Source organism: Mirounga leonina, unplaced genomic scaffold (genome assembly GCF_011800145.1).
Source record: "Mirounga leonina isolate KUSES-001 unplaced genomic scaffold, KU_Mleo_1.0 Mir_151, whole genome shotgun sequence".
Lineage (NCBI taxonomy): Eukaryota > Metazoa > Chordata > Mammalia > Carnivora > Phocidae > Mirounga > Mirounga leonina.
Window position 1 is genome coordinate 38,034,243 of NW_023270377.1, and position 8,647 is coordinate 38,042,889.

Below are 8,647 nucleotides of genomic sequence, written 5' to 3' on the forward strand. Positions count from 1 at the left end.
TACCCTGGGTATGGCGACGCCCCCCCCCCCCTTAACGTCGGAGGGGTCTCGAGGAGGGATGCAGCCAGTGTGGGCGGATTCGGAGTCTCCTCAGAACCCGGACGCCCGGCCTGCTGGAGGTGGACTCGGACTGGGACTGCCGCACCTCAGGTGGCCTGACTGCCCCGGGCCCCTCTCCGCTCTCCGGCTGGAGTTCCCTCGGGTTCGGTTCTGGGGCGTCCGGTGATCCTCCCAACCCCCTCCTCAGTCGCGGCGCGTGTCTGTGCGTGTGTGTGTGTGCGTGTGTGTGTGTGTGTGTGTGTGCGCGCGCGCGCGCGCCGTCGCCTGGGCGGCCCGGGCTGTCCCCGGGTCGCATGCCGCGGGGGCTCCCTTCGCGACTGGCTCGCTTGCGCCCCTTTCCACGTCGCGTCGATGTGGTCCTTCCTGTCCCCAGCCCCCGCGTTCACAGCTGTGGTGTGGGCACAGGACGGGTCCACATCTGGACTGGTGGACGCGTCCTGCTCACAGCTGCCTTTAGTCTCGAGAAAGTTTGTGCTCATCTTGTGGGGCATTTTCAGTTACAGCTTGTGAACAGTGTTGTAAAGCCATGGAATAGAGAAGACAGATTTCAGTTGTTTCGGTAATTTTATTAAAATCAGCGGTCTGATTTTATTTTGACGCCATGTAAATCACTTAAGTGTACACGAGCCATCCCGAAACTGTACAATTACGTGATGACTACAGTATTGAAATTTACCCAGCTCTTTGTGTTATTGTAGGGAAAAGCGCGTCATTTGCATTCCCTTAGAGGGATAAGTAGAGCAAAGTTGGAGGAGACTTTATGGCAGCTGGGAGCTGGTAGTTCTTCCTCCGTCTGTGATGGGACACGAGACGCTCGGACATAAACTTGCAAATTAAAATTAGGAAGGAAAAATACATTTAAAAAGTCCAACCACACGCTGGTCAAATTTCAATAATATTAGGTCTGTGTATCACAGTCACTGTTTTGCCAACGTAATGTTTACCTCCGGTACCAATGAAATGCTGAACCTTGCAGTGACGTTTGATATGGCGCGGCCCCTTTAAGTCCTCATCTTTGAGAACGTGTGCGCTGAGACAGCACGGTCTGCAGAGACGATTGAGCAAGTGGTGGCGAATGTCTGTAACCTGGCAATTTAAGCCCACGGGCACGATTTTATTAAAGGAAAAGATAATAGACCTACTTTCTTGTTGATCCACTGACCAGTGTGAACTGGACAGAAGCAGTTTTTAACTACTTCTAGTGTTTGTTTTATAAGTATTAGTCCACATATCGATAGAACTTTATATTTTTTAAAAAGTTGGTCCATAGAAACAGTGCCCTAATTTAAGACCTCTCTTCTTCCCCATTCATCCTTCTGTGAGATGTTTCACTTTTTAAAATTTTCTAATATTTTAATAAGTGGAGTTATTAATAGCTGCTTTATTTTTGAGATACATAACATGCATTTTAGATCATTTTCTAAATTATGGATCTAAAATTGAAGTGAAATATATTTACATGGCAATATATTTAAGTTTTAAAAGTAAAACTTGAGTGGTAATATTAAAATATTTCTTTTGTGTGTGTGGGCAGAATGGTTGTAGTTGCTCTTGGACTCTGAGTAGTGAATTACAATTTGGTTAAGATAGAATCAGTTTTTAGGAAAGTCAAACCTTGACAAATTGATCACTGTGTCAGCACATTAATAACAATTCTGGAGAAGATACAGGCATTTTACGGCATGTTTCTAATCAAACAATTTTATTTTTAAGCTTGCATTGGCAGTGCTTTACTGGTGTTAAGTAAATATTTAAACATATTTTAAAAGCTTTGTTTTGAAGCTGTTTGATTATTATGAGAGAATATCCTTATCAAAAATTTCTTGTACTCAAGAAGACCTAATTTAAAACCCATGAATCAAGGAAATCAATTGCTAACACTGTCACTAAATCCTAAAATTGTCTCAAAATTGCATGTACATTATATTGTAGTGCATATTTCCGGTATATAAAATTGGCAGCTAAGAACAGTGCTCCTAGATTTACTGCTTTTAAAAGATTTTGATTGAATCTTGTTGTTTTTTTTTTAAGAATTCTTTTGCATTCTGTGGGTATTGATTATGTCAGAAATATTAACAGTCATTTATGTACTTCCTTTCCCCTTGGGAAAACCTTATATTTTAGTTGCTTTAGTTTTCCACCATATTGATGACAAAATTCTATTATTTTATTTTTAAGTAGTTTATAGTCTATGATGGATTATTTTCGAAGGATATTTCTTTGATTATTTCAACTAACAAATGTACTTATAAATTAAGTTACAAATATTTTTATATAAATATGTTGTGATGTTGCAATTTTCAAGACATATTTAGTCAAATTTTTAAAAATTTCTTTGATTTATTTATCCTTTTTTTCCAGTAACATTTAACTTTGAATTTCAGTGCCACTTTAAACATCTAAATTAATCAGTTTCTTTTAATATTTATATGTATATTTTGGTGCATCCCTGACCCTTTGCAACTTCTTCACCCAAAGAGGGCATAGTTATACTTTAAGCATTTAAAAATTTTGATATTAACAGTGAGATGGTAGTTTCATCTTTAAATCCTTAAAGGATCATATCCCATTTTACATTGTAATGGTTACTGAACAAACAGTACTTCAGCAGTGAGGTCAGTAAACAGTACTTTATTTTACAATAGAAACTTAATTTTCTTTCTTTTTTTTTTTTTTTAAAGATTTTATTTATTTATTTGAGACAGAGAGAATGAGAGAGAGAGAGAGAGCACATGAGAGGGGGGAAGGTCAGAGGGAGAAGCAGGCTCGCCGCCGAGCAGGGAGCCCGATGCGGGACTCGATCGCAGGACTCGATCCAGGGACTCCAGGATCATGACCTGAGCTGAAGGCAGCCGCTTAACCAACTGAGCCACCCAGGCGCCCTAGAAACTTAATTTTCTATCTGATGAGCGACAAGCACTGTGTGTTTGTTGGTCCACTATATTTCTGTTTTTCAACATCTTCTTATCCTGGTTCAAAATTACAAGGTTTAATTTTCCTTCTGAAGGAAGGCATAGAATCAGGCCTGGGGTTGTTACCTGGAACTTCAGCCCTTGGGTTGTATATACTAGACTGGTTGAACTAGAGTTTAGTTAGCTGGCTTCCTTTTGTGATTTTCAAAGGATTAAATTCTTGACTTATGCTTCTTATTCAATCTTTAGAAGCAAACAAACAAACAAAGCCTGTTATTAGAATACAGTTAGTAGAAGGAATATAGTCTCCTCCTTGAAATTGAAAATCATCTTCATCCTTATCCCTACGCCAATACATTTATTTCTAATCAATGACTAAAAATGGATTCTTCTGCCACACTAGCAGAAAGTTCTCTCTTTATTTTGATGGAGGCTAGATAAATAAGTCTCCAGTTCCTCTGTTTCCTAGGAAAAACTTGGTAGCTATAAAATGCTGACATTCCTACTGGGTGCCAGACACCATGCTAGGAGTTTAGACACAAAAGCAAATGTTGCCCTTTAGACACTAAAGAGAGTTGTAGTCTAACATGTTACATGTTGAAGTAAAGAGGTATGTCGAGGGTCCTCCTGTTCCTCCTGTTTGAAAGGTAAAGGAGGGGCATTTAAACCAACCTGTGGGTTTTAGGAAAAGCTTCCTGGGTGAGGTGACCTTCTATGTTGAGATATGAAGGCTGTATGAGAAGACAGCCTTTTAAGGAAAAGTAGAGAGAACATTTCAGGCAGAGAAGTAGAACAGAGATGGAGAGGAAAAAAAAAAAAGTGTGGCAGGAAATGAAACTGGTGTGTACCTGGCCTCAAAGGCTTTTGTGTGTCATGCAGTAGGGTTTTAGCTTATTGGTACTGGGTGGCTAATTAAGGGATCAAATCAGACAATTTAGTTCTCTAGATGTTATCATATTTTGTGTATGATATTTCCTATTTCTGTAAAACATTTTTATTGATAACTTCGAAATGAATATTATGATGAATATTTTTTAAATAGAGCTATTTAAAGGTTTTAAAGGGACTGTTGTTTGTCTTACTTTTGATCACATCACATTGCTGTCTCCCTTCAAGTAAGTTAAGGTCCACATCGAGCCTAACATTTCCTGTTACTTCCTTCACTGATCCATATCTGCATTTTTACTGTAATTATTGTGATGGGAATTAATAAAAGAAAAATCTTTGAGAATAAGTTTGAGGTACTGTATACTTGGAAGCTTAATTTTATCTTGCCTTCTATTACCCTCTTACTGTTTCTAGTGCCTGATTGTGTCTATAATTGTGTGCCTCTATACACACACACACACACACATTTACCTACTAAGTCCCTTAAGATTTTTTTTTTACTAGTATAGCCTAATAAAGTGTTATAAAATGAATTTCAAATAGACTGAGACATATTGGTAATTTAGAATCAGTTATGTGAATTGTGGTAGAAAACAAATAAAAGGGCTGGAATTGTTGGAGTTAAAGAGAAATTGTTGAAAAATTTAGCAAGATACACAGAGACACAGAGGGTTGACTGATAACCTTCATGTACCCAAGGATTAAATCTTATGTGACAGGCAACCAGATGTTTGTGGAGGGCTTAGACAAAGGGTAACATTCATGCTCCACTATAAGTAAAATTGGCCAAAGGAGAAGAAATGGAAAGATATTTAGGCTGTGGCAACTGGTTCAGGTGCAGGAAATAGAAGGAAAAATACACTTAGAGGGTGCTAGCTATATGGGTGCCTTAAGCAGTCTGTAATATAGGTATATTAGCAACAAGTAGGTAAGTGTAAGGCTCTGTTTTTCTGAGACATAGCTTGTATTCCAGCATATTCAGAGCTAGAGTAAAACATATCACAATTCAAAAAATGATTTTTGTATTAACATGTATTTAAAAGAACTGCTGATTGCCCAGTGCTGCTTTCAGCTACATTTAGTCATAAAAACGCCTGTGGGTACATTCAGCATTATGATGACCAACAGTACATCTGAAGGGAGGAAAATTTGTTAGGGTAAAAAATTAAACACAAGGCAATGTCCAGTAATAGGAAATACTCTCAAGTAGCTTGATTTAATAAGACCCTATTTATTTTATTATTATCTTATCAATCCTTTAAAGATCAGCTCTTTTTCCTTCTAACATAGCTGAATAATAGATATTATGAAACAATATTTATATGTATATTTGGATATCACATTTTAGATTTTGGGAGGGAAGGGAGTCCCAGGTAAGTCTGCATTTTCACAAGTGATACTCATAATAAAGGTGTGTATCTTAAAGTTACAGATTGTTATTCATTATATAGAATTGTAACTATAACATTAATTCAGAATTTGTTAAATTGTCTTTTCTATCCAGTATTAAACAAGGCATTAATTCTTGTTTAGTATTTGCCCTGAATGCTTATATGGTCTCTGCATAAGAACTGACATACTATTTGGTTAGTAAATGCCATCTGCTCTATATAAATGCAGAGAAAACTCTCTGGCCTTAAAAAAAATTGAGCAATAATGGTTCTTGAACCTACAGTCAAGTAAACCCTTAATGTGTAAAGAGATATATTTTGCTGTTGCAAGTGGGTAAGTTTCTGCATTTAGAGTCTAGTGATATATATTCACAGCCATCTTTTTTACCCAAAAGCGTTTGCTAATTATTTGCCTATTATTAAAGTAGTACCTGCTTAGTGTAGATACTTTAAATACTAGGAAAGTATAAATACTGCCATAATCCCACCACCCAAAGATAACCACTGTTAACATTTTGCCCTAGTTTTCCAGTCTTTTCTTCTATTTGTTTTTATATTTTTACCACAAAATTATTATAGTGTATATACTTTTTGTGTCTTCCTTTTTTCACTTAATATTGCAGGAGTTAAAAATATTCTTTGAAAGCATGATTTTCGAGTATATAGTATCCTATTATTTAGGTATATTTAAACACTTTTTGGACTTTAGGGTTCATTCATTCAACCAGTTTGTTTTTTTCATTATTATAAATACTAGTTCACTGAGCATAAATCTTTGACTACATCTAAGATCCATATTGACTCTTTGGAAACTTGAGAGCAGAAAATACTCATAAAATTAGTTCTGCTAGAGTTCTTATGAATGGTTCACTTTGTAGCTGATATATTACAGCATGAGATAAAGATCTTAGATTCTAGAATCTAGATGAGGTGAACATCTCAGAATCAAGAGCCTATACTCTGTCTCTATGATTGAATTTGACACGTACTTCTTATATTTCCCAAGGCCTGATTGATGGACAGTGTTGGGAATGTAGCCCAATTTGTATCCATGATACAGGTACATCCCTTCCTTCTGTATATATGTATGTATAATAAATATGCAATCATAAGCAGGCATATTCGTAGACTTTTAAATTTAGAAAAAAATTGTCAAAACCCAAAGATGACCTGAAAATAAATAGATTGAGCATAGAAATTGGTAACCGTTTTGATTTTTCTGAGAGGAATATATGACCATTGTAACTGCGTGCCATCAGATCTAAGAAAGTACACAGTTAAAAAAGGCAGAATTTTACGAGTTGAGTTTAAGCTAACCTGGGGTGAGAGTTTTGTATATGGAAACAGTACAACTTCTCAACAACAGCCAGGGTTGGTGTAGAGAGTATCTTTGGGTAGAATATTAACAATATTTACTTACTGAACTCTCATGATTAGCCCTGTACCAGTGTCATTCTTCATGAGTACATCATATTTTAATTTTAATCCATAGAGCTGTGCAAAATAGATTCTATTATAATCTATACTTTAGAAGAAGCAGAATTGAAGCTTTCCTCACTAGTAATTAGAGAAATGCAAAGTAAAACACAAAACTTCATTTCCCTTCATCACACTAGAATAGCCAAAATTAAAGGCCTAAATGGGACAAACATTGGCAAGGAAATGATAAGCTCTCTCACCTAGTGCTAGTGGGAATATAAACGGGGGATGGAATGAAGGGACCAACTTCAGCTGTGTCTATGTGATGTCTTCTTTATTTTAATTTAAACAAAATATGACAAAGCAATAAGATTGAAAAAGCAAGTGTTTGTTAGGATATTTGTATCCCTTCCTATACATTTGAAATATTTTTTTCTTTAATTTTTTTTAAAGTATCTATATTTGTTTCCCACACAGCCATAACAAAGTACTGCAGATCAGGTGACTTAAACAACAGAAATTTATTTTCCCATAATTCTGGAGAGTAGCAATTTGAGATCATGGTGTTGGCAGGATTGGTTTCTTCTAAGGCCTTTCTCAGGGCTTGCAGATGTCCTCTTCTCCCTGTGTCTTCACATGGTTTTCCTTCTGTGTGTTTCTGTGGCCTAATCACTTTTTATAAGGACACCAGTCCTGTTGGATTTGGGCCCACCCTAATGACCTCATTTTTCACTTAATCAACGCTTTAAAGGCCCTAACTCCAAATACAGTTACCTCCTGAGGTATTGGGGGCTAGGACTTCAGTATGTGAATTTTGAGGGGAGGGACACAATTGGTCCATAACAGTAGTGAAGTTAAATAATTTAGTAAGATCTCTTAGCTGGTATGATGGATAAATGGGATTCAGACTCAGATGTAATTCAGTCCAAATGTTATTTTCAGAATGCTACACTGCAACCCTTAGACTACTAGAAATGTATACCAAAACTAGTTAGGTCTTGGTTTCTCCAAAGATAAATGGATTTAGAGGAAAAAAAATTGTTGACTTAAGAATAAAACCAAGAAAATAAAGGCACTAAACTCTTATCACGTTGCTTATTAAATTGAATATAGTTGGCATTTGAATTTAGGAAGATAAAGAATAATACATGTCAAGTAGGAAATAAGTGGAGGAAAAACGTGGCAGAGAAAGAACAAAAGCCCTAGGGGGTTATTGAAAGAGGGTGCTAGAAGAATAATACTGGATCTTTTGTTAGATACACATAGCAGGAAGTCCTAACTATTATAAAATATATAGTCTACAATTATTATATGAATTCAATTAATACGAAATGGTAGTTTTGTTGTTAAAACTGAATACATGTAAATATCACAAAGTTGCAGATAAATATGAGTTCAAGATATAGAACTGTAGAATAGGCTTTGTATATGGTCAGTAACTTATCCAACAAAATTAGAGCTTTGTTCTACCAAAAGAAAAAAACTCTAAGACCTATGAAAATTTGAATTTAATATTGAAATGTAGGCAGTCTGTTAAACAAGTTCTATTTCTTGTAATTTCTAATTTCTGCTAAGTCATTAACATAACTCAAAAAATGTGAATCCACTATCAAATTTGGCCATGTAAAATGAAATTTAAAATGAATAATCATTACCTTGCTTGTTAGAATCTTATGTGAAGATAAAACTTTAAAGAAAGAGAGTTTAAAAATGAAATTGAATGGTTGCTTGTATTAAAATTATAACTATTTTTTAAGAATTTGGGAGGTCTTGAGGATTTTTATAGTAGTTTTATTCTGAAATAAAGCCATTAAGTTAGTTTAAGTACCATAGAGGTAATAGAATTTATGTGTGTGCCTTTCTTTTTTTTCTTCCTTCTGGGTAGACTGTGCTGTTTAAATCTTCTTATCTCCCTCCCTCCCTCCCTCCCTCTTTCTTTCTTTCTTTCTTTCTTTCTTTCTTTCTTTCTTTCTTTCT

General features: G+C 36.0%; 1 protein-coding gene across 1 annotated transcript in view; it reads left to right on the forward strand.

The window, feature by feature from the left end:
* STK17B (serine/threonine kinase 17b) overlaps positions 1-8,647 on the forward strand; it is a 31,653-nt gene that overhangs the window by 363 nt on the left and 22,643 nt on the right. The window lies entirely within an intron of this gene.